The sequence below is a fragment of the Octodon degus genome, unplaced genomic scaffold (genome assembly GCF_000260255.1).
Source record: "Octodon degus isolate 3935 unplaced genomic scaffold, OctDeg1.0 scaffold00034, whole genome shotgun sequence".
Lineage (NCBI taxonomy): Eukaryota > Metazoa > Chordata > Mammalia > Rodentia > Octodontidae > Octodon > Octodon degus.
This window is the reverse complement of record NW_004524610.1, coordinates 4,360,540-4,371,610: the sequence shown is the minus strand read 5'-3', so window position 1 is coordinate 4,371,610 and position 11,071 is coordinate 4,360,540. Positions and strand designations below refer to the sequence as shown.

General features: G+C 51.1%; 1 pseudogene; it reads left to right on the top strand.

Moving 5' to 3' along the window:
* Positions 1 to 6,691: 6,691 nt before the first annotated feature.
* Positions 6,692 to 11,071, top strand: part of LOC101566935 — a 9,524-nt pseudogene continuing 5,144 nt past the window's right edge.

Here is an 11,071-nt window from a genome sequence, read left to right as displayed (position 1 = left end):
CAAGAAAAACATCTTCCATTGAATAATCTCCAGAAAGCTTCTGTCCTACCTGCAATGGTCCTCTATGGCTATTTCCTTATCATTCAATAAAGACAAAATTCAACAACAGACTACAGCAGATAAATTCACTTTAATACAGCGGACATTGTTTACACACAGAGAAATAAATATTTCTTTCATCCGTTTTGAAGGCTTCCAGTTCTCCTTAGAAAGCTGATGCTCATGGAGCTGTCCTTAAACTAGCAGATCTGCTTTGCAAAGAAAAGAGAAGAAACACGCCAAGATAAAATGTATAAGCTTTTGTGCCTAAAACAATAAAGTCCGTTTTAGTTGGTTTATGTTTACAAATTATGACTATTTTAACTAGCAAAGAATTTAAGACCACATCGTTTTATCTGCTATTATCTCCATAAAAGGTCAACCACAGATTATATCCTGACTTTAACTGCCAGTGTTTTCTGGCCACTGCATGGTAGGATCCCAGGCATCTACGAGCGAGAACCCCATGGAGCACTGAGCGGCTGCAGTCTCACGCTCTGGCCCAGCGCTCAGAGGTCGCCCACACTGCTCTCCTAATCACGCCACTGCCCATTATCTTCGGTGCATCTCAGATTCTTCTAGAACACGCTACAAGGGATACTAAGGAAAGTGTAGGAACAGGTAGCAGGCAGCAGGCAGAGCTCCATGCTGCAACCTTAAAAGTTGAAGCAAGCTTTTCGTGAAGCAAGTCATTTTCAAGGAATGAAAAAGTTCTAAATGTCAACTATAAAAACAAAGGGGCTGGGGAGATAGCTCAGTAGAATAAGTGCTTACCTGGCAAGTGCAAGGGCCTGAGTTCAATCCCCAGTTCTGCAAAACAAACACAAAAACAAAAAACAAACAAAGGCCTTGGGTAAGTTCTCGGCCACTCCGAGTGCATTCTCCTCATCTTAAAATGGGTCAAACAGGAGCGGCAGGTGGGGCATGACCTGGGAGAACAGCACTCGCCAGGCCTGCGTGGATCGAGTCAGGCTTCTGGCCCAGCACCCTCCGCCAGCCACCCCTTTCCCTTCGGCCACACGGTGCTGTTTCCGTTTGTGCTGTTTCTCACCTGGTCTCCAGGACCAGCACCCGGCTGCACCCTTGCCCTGCCGTGTCCACTCCATGGTCTCCTCATCTTGTCTCTTGCTTTGTCTCCTCCAGGGTCATAGCTCTAACTGCCACTTCATGGCACCCTAGCCACACAGCCACTCCACTCGAGCCATACTCCATGTTTCTAGCCACCACAGCTGCCACCACAGCTGCCACCACAGCTGCCACCACAGCTGCCGTAAGCCCAAGGAGATACTGAAGACAGCCACACTCAGGCTCGACTGGAGAATCGCATGTGTCCTGCGCCCCAGGTCTGCGGCTTCGTGTCTATATTCTTAGTGCGAGCTGTGTGAGGCTAAAACCTGCTGCTCTACCAGGTCTGGTTTCATTTCCATTCAAGCATAATATAGAAAAGGTCATATTTTTTTTCTTTTTACCTAACTTTGGCTTTGAAAGGAAAAACATGACCGTTTGGACTTTATCTGCCTGACTCTGTCCCGTTTGGGTCTCTTGCTGTTTTCCTACTCATGACTTAGGTCACCAATTTAGCTTACTGCCAGTTATGCCACTAACCGTGATAACCTCTAAATCAGACATTCTTTTCCCAGCCAGGTACAGCTCTCATACTCTAAATCTTGCTTCAGATTAAAGCTAGCAGCCGATCACCAACCGCTTCTATCTTGTTTCGACTGCTTACTGTGCATGATGTGGGAAATGGCAATGAAAATAAGTCTTGCATGGGCTCAATATCCCACGCACAAAGCAGCAAGCAGACGTGCCCTCCGTGCACTGCTCAGCATCTGGAGATATCTTAATCCCTGGTGCAGGTGGACCACAACCGTGTTAAATAAGGGAAGTTTGCCACCAAGAGAAGCCAAGTTCCCCAGCCATGCCATCATAGGCAATTTCTCATCACTGGAACAAAACACCCAGCATCCATAGCTTAAACGAGGAAGAACTATTGTGGCCCAGGTTTTGGAAGTGTCAGTCCTTGCATGGGCAGCTGGCTCCACGCAGAAGCAGCAGAATGGAGGTGACTGGCGGAGGAGGGCTGCTGGCCTCATGCAGGACACGAAGCACAGCTTCAGAGAAGCAGGGCAGTGAGCTGGGTCTTCCAGGTCAACCCCAATGGCCACCTCTTTCAGCGGACCCCACCTCCTAACAGCAGCCAGCTCTGGGCCCTGTAACCCAGTCTCCTCCTGAGCCCCACTTTTCATGCACAAAGCTGGGGGCTTCTGGATGGAAACCATACCACATGCTTTTCTCTTAGTATTTGTTCATCTGAATTCTGAAATGCTTCATCTTAAAAAACAAAAGGCTGGGTGCTGGGGGCACCTCTTCATAAATATCCTCTGCCTTTTTATCTCTGCCAACATGCTGTGACCATGGGGCGTTTCAGAAACGCTGATTTCCATCCTTCAGTGGTTGTTTCTCAGGTTTCATTTTCTAGTGTGGAAGTGTGCTGAGTGGGTGGGGTCAACTTTCTTGTCCCCAGGGCTGGGGAGATGGCTCAGTAGAATAAGTGCTTGCCTGGCAAGTGCAAGGGCTTGAGTTTAATCCCTGGTTCTGAAGAAAAAAAAACCTTTCTTGTCCCCTAGGCCAAGTGGCCATTTCAGTATCAGGTCACTGAGGAAAAGCCAAGGGCCAGAAGCTCCCACTTCCTGCAAAGCACCATGATAAGGTGGTCAGTTTCCTGAAAAAGGGATATTCATATACCAGATCCGAGGCTCTCCGGGTAGAAAGAACATGGGTTCCGCAAGGAACTCCAACTTGTCCTCTTATTTTGCTGTTTTGATTGTGCTTTGTTTTTGAGTAGGGTCTTATTCTGTAGTCCAGGGCAGCTTCCAAAAAAACTAGAAGATAGTAGCTGAGGAGGTGCTATCAAGTTGGCTGTACTCGCACTTGACTGCTAGTGCTCTAATTAGTCTAGTTTTTAACAGTAGGGATCGAGCCCAGGCCCTTTGCAATGACCTTATTTTTTATATCTGGACACAGTCTCACTAAGTCCCTGAGTTATCACGCTGGGCTTGAACTTGTGATCCTCCTGCCTCAGCCCTTCTGAATGCTGGGATTAAGGGATGCACACCATGACTGGCTATTTTAAGACTGACCTGATTTCAGAATTCTAGACCATTGGGCAGGTGAAGGAGGATTAAGGGTAGGGAATATTTCAGATTGGTCATTGGAAAAGCAATCGATACTGTAGACCTAATGCCAGCTCTAAGTATTTTACTACTGGTTTTCAGAACAAAAGATATATTCTTTCAAAACGTGTATCCACAAAGTCATTCAGGCGTAGACGCCAAGTTCTTTTGTACGCGAGCACCGAATTCACAGCACATAGTCCAAACTTCAGGTCCTGGGCTGTCTTAATATGTCTTGTCCAGAAATTTTTTTTTCTTTTTCTTTGTTTATGTGTTTGGTACAGGATCTCACTACGCAGCTTGGACTTGTAGTGATCCTCCTGTTTTCAGCCTCCCCAGTGCTGGGATTATAGGCATGAGCTACCACACCCCAGTTCAGTCGCTGGCTCAGCACAACCGGGGGATGGGCTGGCCCCTGGTACAGGACCCGAGTGGCATGCAAACCGGGTTTTATGTTTTTGTTTTTTGGGTTTTGGGGGTTTCTGGCCAGCTCAGCCTGCCCTCAGGGCGGGGCTAACGCAGCATGTGTGGCCGGGGATCGAACTGTCATCCCCCGAGCCTGCCTAAGCTTGCCTAAGCAGGCACTTTAGACTGCTGAGCTACCTTGCCGGTCCTAAAACACAATTTATTTACTTATTTGGTACAGGAATAGAATATGGTACTGGGCATCGAAACCAGGTCCTTCTGCTTGCCAGACAGGCACTTTGACTGCTGAGCTATCTCCTCGGCCCCAGAAATTCTTAATGTTTGGGTGATCTTGATTTTGTGCCAGGTCACTAAGGTCAAGCACCAGATATTTGGGATACAGCAAGGAAAAACAAAGACCTAATTCCTTTGTGCTGACCATTTATAGAGGGAAAAATAATAAAATATTGATGGCACAGCATTAATCAATAAAATGTTCCCATACCCTGACAGGAAAGTCCGGGCGAGCACCTACCACAGGGGTCTCCCGCTGCTCGGAGAACAAGCGAAGCACAACCGGCCGCTAGAGCACAGCACATGGCTGAGACCGGAGCTTCCCTCTCACTTCAGTCCTGCCCGGATGGAGCCGAAATTCAGACATTTTGTGGTTCGCCACTTCAGTTCTGCTGAGCTTTATCTCAAAATAGCTAATATCATCTAGGTACTCCAGGCCACACCAGCCAGACATGTACCTGTGGTCTCCCTGCCCTGGCCTTGCACTTTCTGCTGCGCGGGCTGCAATCCCAACCCGGACTGCGCCTGTGCTGCGGAGGCGTCTCTGAGCATCCCTAGCGTCCTGGAGCCCGCAAACGCCACCTTCGCACTGCGCACTCGGGCTGCAAGGCCGGGCCTGCGCTCTTGGGGTCACAGGTTCACACGTCGCGCAGCCCTTGCTCACCTACGAGCAGCCAGGTTGGCACACACAGGGAGATCCTAGGCTGGCTGAGGAGCTGGGGGAGCACAGAGAGCCCTGCCCCAACGGGGCTGCCCATCCTTCTCCCCCAGGGAGGAGGAGTGGTGATGGAGGAAAAGGAGATTAGGCTGTCCTTGTCATGGTCGAGGAGGTCAGGAGAGCTGTGATTCACAGCCTGGCGAAGGCTGGCTCCTGGCTTCTCCACCCACACTGCTGGAGCACAGTGAACGCAGAGGCAGAGTGTAGCTGTGAAAGAAAGGTGGCTTGGGCCCCGGGAGCGCACGCCAGCATGCATGAGGCCCCAGGCTCCAGCGCGGGCTGCAGAGCAACAAACGAAAGAGGTGGGAATGGAGACACCAGGAGGGATTAGCAGAAATTTGCGGCTTTGGCAAACAGCAGCAAATGTGTCCCAGTGAACTCAGCAGAACTCTGAGGGTACGGAATATGGCAGCAACCACCGCATTTCAGCCATAACTTCCAGCTCAGCATTGACTGAATCTGAGTGTTTTTCTTCATGCAGTGTTTGGAATTCGATTTTTATTTTTGGTGATGATGGTGGTGGAAGGAACCTGGGAGCTCGCTACCACTGAGCTACACATTCCTGCTTTTTTTTTTATTTTGAGGCAGGGCTGGTCTTAAGATGGCCCAGACAGGACGAAATTTGCAAACTTGTTATCTACCTGCTTCAGCTTCCCAAGTGCTTGAACTAGGTTTTGAAAGTTCGTCTCAGCTTAATGATTCTCTGTCTCTCTGATCACAAGACATGACAAGGTCTTAATTCTGATACGAGAGCTGCTTTCAAACAGAATTCACTGAGGAACGAGTCATATCCATGACTTTTGTCCCTGACTATCTTGTGAGCAGTCGCGGCTTCCAGTTGGCTCCAGATGTGGTCCAGAGGTGGAGCAGTAAAAGTCTGTGCCTCTGCAGACAGAAGAGGAAAAGGAGGACAACGAGCCCCGCAAACTGGGCACCTGGCACAACGGGGCTTACGGGCCTCTTCCGTGTCTCCGATGAATTTTCCTTTTTGTCGGTAAGCGGTTGCAGTACGCGAGACTGCGCTCACCGGGGATGCATGGGGTTGGTCTCACACTCTGCGTCTGGCGCCCATCCCGCCCTCGCCCCCTCCAGCCTCCCTTGGTCCAGGGTCCGAGGCTCAGCCTCCTGTCTGCCTTGTGTGCCGGGTTCCACAGCGCACAACCCCGCCTCCCGTCTGCTCCATCAGGGAGGGAGACCAGACCATGGGATGTCGGTGGGTAGGGAGGGGTTCCCCATGCATATCCAGTGAGGCTTGCCTCAAAATCTTCAAGAATTTCCTCTTTTCCATTGTGTTCTGAGCACTCTAGCCCCAGGAGTGGGTCCCGGCATGGCAGTGAAGTCTTCAGCTTAGCATGCGTGCGTGCATGTATGCGTGCGTGCGTGCGTGCATGTGTGCGTGCATGCGTGCGTGCGGGGAAGGGATTCGCAGTACCACAGCAGGCTTCACTCTGTTCTGTGTTTGTGAGCCAGGGTGACGGGTCACCTGCAGAAGGAGGCCAAGCAGGAGATGGGGCTGAAGGACCTCGAAGAAAGAGAAGGAAGAGAGCCCTGGAGGGCCAAGCCCCGTGATCCTGTCTGCAGAAGGCTGAGGCCGGAGGCTCATGAGAGCAGGAACAGCCTGGGCTGTGGAGCCAGACCCTGTATCTGAAAAGCAGAAGGCGGGCCGGCCAATAGCTCAGCAGATTAAAGTGCCTGCAAGCAGGCGCAGGGGCCTGGGCGCCCCATCCCCGGGCCGCTGTGCCGGCCGGCCCCGGCCCCTGGGGTGTGCTGAGACGGTGACTGAGACTGGGCGTGGTGGCGCAAACCGGCTCTTGGGAGGTTGTAAACAGGTGGATCACTATGAGTCTGATCAAGTAGTGAGGCCCTGAACACCCAGTCAACCCTTCCCTAAAATACCAAAAAAAGAAAAACAGGAGAGACAAATGAAATACAGCTCTCAGTGTTTACTCAAATGATTAAAAACTAAAAAAGGATATAAAATAATAGAAATAAAAAGATGGGTCTCGAGTAACCCGAAGGTTGCAGCTACCACCATGAGCCGGCTCGACAACCAAGTGAGATGACCCCCGAGGAGCTGCAGAAGCGGGAGGAGGAGGAATTTAACACGGGTCCACTCTCTGCGCTCACCCAGTCGGTCAGGAACAACACCCAGGTGCCCATCAACTGCCACAGCAAGAAACTCCTAGGCCGGGTGAAAGCCTTTGACAGGCACTGCAACACGGTGCTGGAGATCGTGAAAGAGATGTGGACTGAGGGCCCAAGAGTGGCAAGGACAAAAAGAAGTCCAAGCCGGTCAACAAGGACCGCTGCGTCTCCACGATGTTCCTGCGCGGGGACTTGGTCATCGTGGTGCTGCAGATCCCGCTCATCGCTGGCAAGCAGAGGCCACCTCCCTGCTGTCAGGACCCGCTCCCGCCCAGTAGAGACCTGCCCTTCATCACTGTGCTGACAATAAAGTGCTATGTGGCTTTTTTTTTTTTTCAAAAAAGAAAGAAAAAGATGGGTCTTAGAATTAATAACAGACAAAATATACTCTCTTCACTCTTGTTTCCTAAAGCTTACTGGATTTATGTTCAAAATAACCTCTGCACGCGGCCCAGATGAACCCCTAGATCTGATGTGAGCAACATAACTTCAGCAGGCTCAGCTGGTGCCAGTCCTTGGGAGGCCTGGGCAGGAAGGTGTGAGGTTCTACTGGAAGAAACCTATACACTGCAACAGCCATTCATCTGATCCTTTGGAGTTCACTGCTCTGTCACGTTGTGTGTTCTAGAATTTCATCCTACCGTACATCTGTGAAAACAATATAGCCGGATGTGGCAACCGACACCTGCAATCTCAGCCCTCGGGAGGCTGAGGCAGGAGGGTCTTGAGTTTGAGGCTGGCCTGGGCAGCAGAGATTCAGAGGAAAGAGAAAGAGAGAAGGGGAGAAAATGTGGATTACACATGGATAAAGAAAATGTTTACACACAACTTACACACTTGCCATAAAGATAAATCCTGAGTCATTTGGAGGAGCTCAAATGCATCTGGAGACCATAATGCTAAGAAAAATGAATCCAACACGACAGCTTGAGTGTTGCACGGCTTCTCTCACGTGAGGGACCCCAGCTAGAAATAGAGAACAAAAGGCAGGTAAGCCAGGAGGCAGATCTTTTGCAAGATGGAAGGGGACCAGGACAGGAGAAGACGGAAACAGGACGTAAGGGGATCAGATGTGTGGCGCACATGCCCACTCCCGTGGGTGTTGCCCTTGGGCACTGCAGAGGGACACTAATCCGACATTTTTAGAAGAATCTCTGTCGGATGAGGTTGGCTCAACTGCGAACCCAGCCCTCGGGGGGCCGAGGCGGGAGCGGCCGAGTCCAGCGTCAGCCGGGCTACCAGCTGCCCTTCCTTGGACATGGGCGGGGCTAAATAATCTACCTACTTGGGGGCCAAGTGGGACTGTGGAGAGCAGGAATATAAAGCAGGGACTTCAGAGAGGGCAGAGATACAATTTAAATAATTACCAGGAAAGAGAAAAAGGAGGAAAGCTTCAAAAATCCTTTCAAGGGCATGGGTTTGGCAAAGCTTTAATTGTAAAATATGATTAATGAATGTGACAGAATTTGGAGATCTTCAAAAGTACAAATTGTTTACAGTCCTGGGGCGGGCTCCACTGCTGGCCGGGCTGGCTGCTGGAACTTTCCCCACGCTGCTTTCTTAATCTCCAGCCAAGGAGACGTTTCCTTTTGCTCTTAAAGTCAGATTAATGACTTTTTAATTTTTACAGGGTCTCTTTTTTTTCCTGTTACCTACGGTCTTAGGCGCAGATTTATCTAGCAAAGAAATTTAAATGGAAAGAGGCAGAAAGACAGGCAGAACCCAAGCTCCTGGTGCACAGCTCCCAGCTCTGCAGGCCCTGCTCCGCCCCCTCCTCCCCACCAGAGCAGAAGACCTGGGCTCCGGCCTTTTGCCTCCTCTGCATCCTGCTTCCATGAGAGAAACAAACATAACAGAAGCAAATCCTTATTATTAAAATCTTCATTTTGAGAACTAACAAAATCCACTTTAAAGAAGTGGTAGATAGATGCCTGGTTGTAGTTCCCTGTTACAAACTCAGTGTAGAGATGTATTTTTGTTTGGTTTGGTTTTGAGGCAGCATTTCACTGTGCAGTGCAGGCTGGATTCGAACTCTTGCGGGTCTTCCTGGCTCGGCCTCCTGAGGGCTGGGCTACCGGCGTGTGCCACTGTGCTTGGTTTTTTTTTTAAACATTTATTTATTTATTTTGTGTGTGTGTGTGTGTGTGTGGCCAGCTCAGCCCACCAGGGGGCGGGGCTGGCTGGCATGTGGTGCTGGGGGATTGAACCGTGGTCCTTGTGCTCTGCCAAGCTTGTTCCAAGTAGGTGCTTTAGACCACTGAGCCATCTCGCCAGCCCCTGTGCTTGGTTTTTAATGACTAAATCTTAACCGAAGACAGTGCAGCGCATAGGCACCCGTCCTCTATGTTTGTCTCTGTTTCTTGCTTTTTGATGACACTGGCGACAGAGCCCAGCCTGCCTGTGCGTAAGCAGGGGCTCCACACTGAAACACACACTGCCTGATGTTGTGGCCATTTGATTTCCATTCCCGTGTGCTCAGGAAGGGTGTAAGGCAGCTGCAACGACCCACTAGTGCTCCTGCTCGCTTCCTGGTTAGTAAATTATCAAATCACCTAACCTTTTCTATACAGTGTAGTGGTGAGATCGAGCCATTACCCAGAAAATGTGTAACTTAATTGGACACCAAAATAATAAAATCAACCTGTAGGGCTTGGCTTTTCCCCTGCGATGCCTGTATCACCTTGGGATTTCCCAGCTTTCTCATCCATAAATCAGATGTCCAATACCCTGAGCTTCTTGGGTGCTGGTCCACCCTTGGCTCAGCCTGGCCATCAGGCTCGAAGGAGGTGAACTCACCTGCCTCTGCACCCCAGCCTTCTTCCTCTTTTCCTTTGAGCCACGGTCTCCCAGCTGCCCAGCTTGGGCTGCAACTTGTGACCTTCCTGCCTCAGCCTCCCCAGAACAGGGCTGACAGGTGCCCACAAAGGTGAATGTGATGACTTTCAGCCTCTACACACCAGGATGGCTGCCCAAGGATCCAAAATGGAGGCTGAGGCTAGGAACAGGATTGAGACCTCTGACTTGAGTGTCCCATCCCATATGGACGAGGACAGTGGAGTCCTCAGCTGGGGCTGCCACCTCCAAGCCAAGGTCCCCTGGCCTCAGAGGTGAGAGGCAGACAACCATGTCCATGCCCATATACCCCTGCTGCACAGCAGGGGTGTTGCAAAGCCTGGTGTCTGTGTTTTCTCAGGCTGGCTATGCTGTGGTATGCCCATGTCTTTTGGTTTCTGAGATGGTCTCAGAAATGAGGTCACCCTGCTGGGCTTGAACTCCCATGCTCCTCCTGCCTCAGCCTCCAGAGCGCTGAAATGACTGGGCACATGTCGCGGCACTCAGCCCATGGGCTGATTTTATGTAGGGCACACGCTGTTGAAAGAGATCAAATCCAGGGCCCTGCACTAAGCACATCGCAGCCCTTTTTACATTTTTAAATTTTGAGACGAAGTTGCTAACTCACCTGGCAAGGCTTGAATTTGTGATCTTCCTGCCTCAGCCTCCAGGTAGCAAGGGCCAGCTCCAAACAGGGGACAGTAGCGTCACCTGCCCACACAGGGCCTCACCCCTGATGGCTCTGTCTCCTGGATCCTCGGCTCCAGTGGCTCTGTCATCACTGAGCTTATCTCACTCTGAGAGGCTGAATGGGGTGTTGCCCCACACATACTTTAGGGAAGGCTCTACAGGGTGTTCAGGGTCTCACTACTAGATCAGACTCGTAGTGATCCACCTGTTTACAGCCTCCCAAGAGCTGTGATTACAGGTGTGTGCCACCATGCCCAGTCTCAATTGCCATCTCATTGCACCCTAGGGGCAAGGCCAGCACAGCAGGCCAGGGGATCGAACCCCCAACCCCTACACATACTTTAACTCTGAGCTATAAGCCTGATCACCATACTGTCTGACTGGGAGGCTGAGTCCTGCGTGCTGCCCAGGCTGATCTGATCCTGCCACCCACTGCCTCTGCCTCCCAGGAGCTGGGGTGACCACTTGCACCACAGGCCTGGCTTTGGTCACAGTGTTGGGCTTTCTGCTGGGCTTTGGATGGAGAGGGTGGGGCCACACCCAGCAGCAGGGCCTCTCCAGCTGCCCTGCTCCAGGCCCCACCCCAAGTCTCCTAGAGTGGGATTCTTCCCACTTTTTATCCCCAAACTGCAATACAAGCAGCAGCTGCTGCCTGGGGGCCCCCTCACTGCGACCTCACAAGGCTGTGCTTGAACTCTCACCAGTCTGCCTGCCTCAGCCTCCAGGGTTTGGGGATTAGAGTGTGAGCCACTTGAGTTCAGGCCCAGCCTGG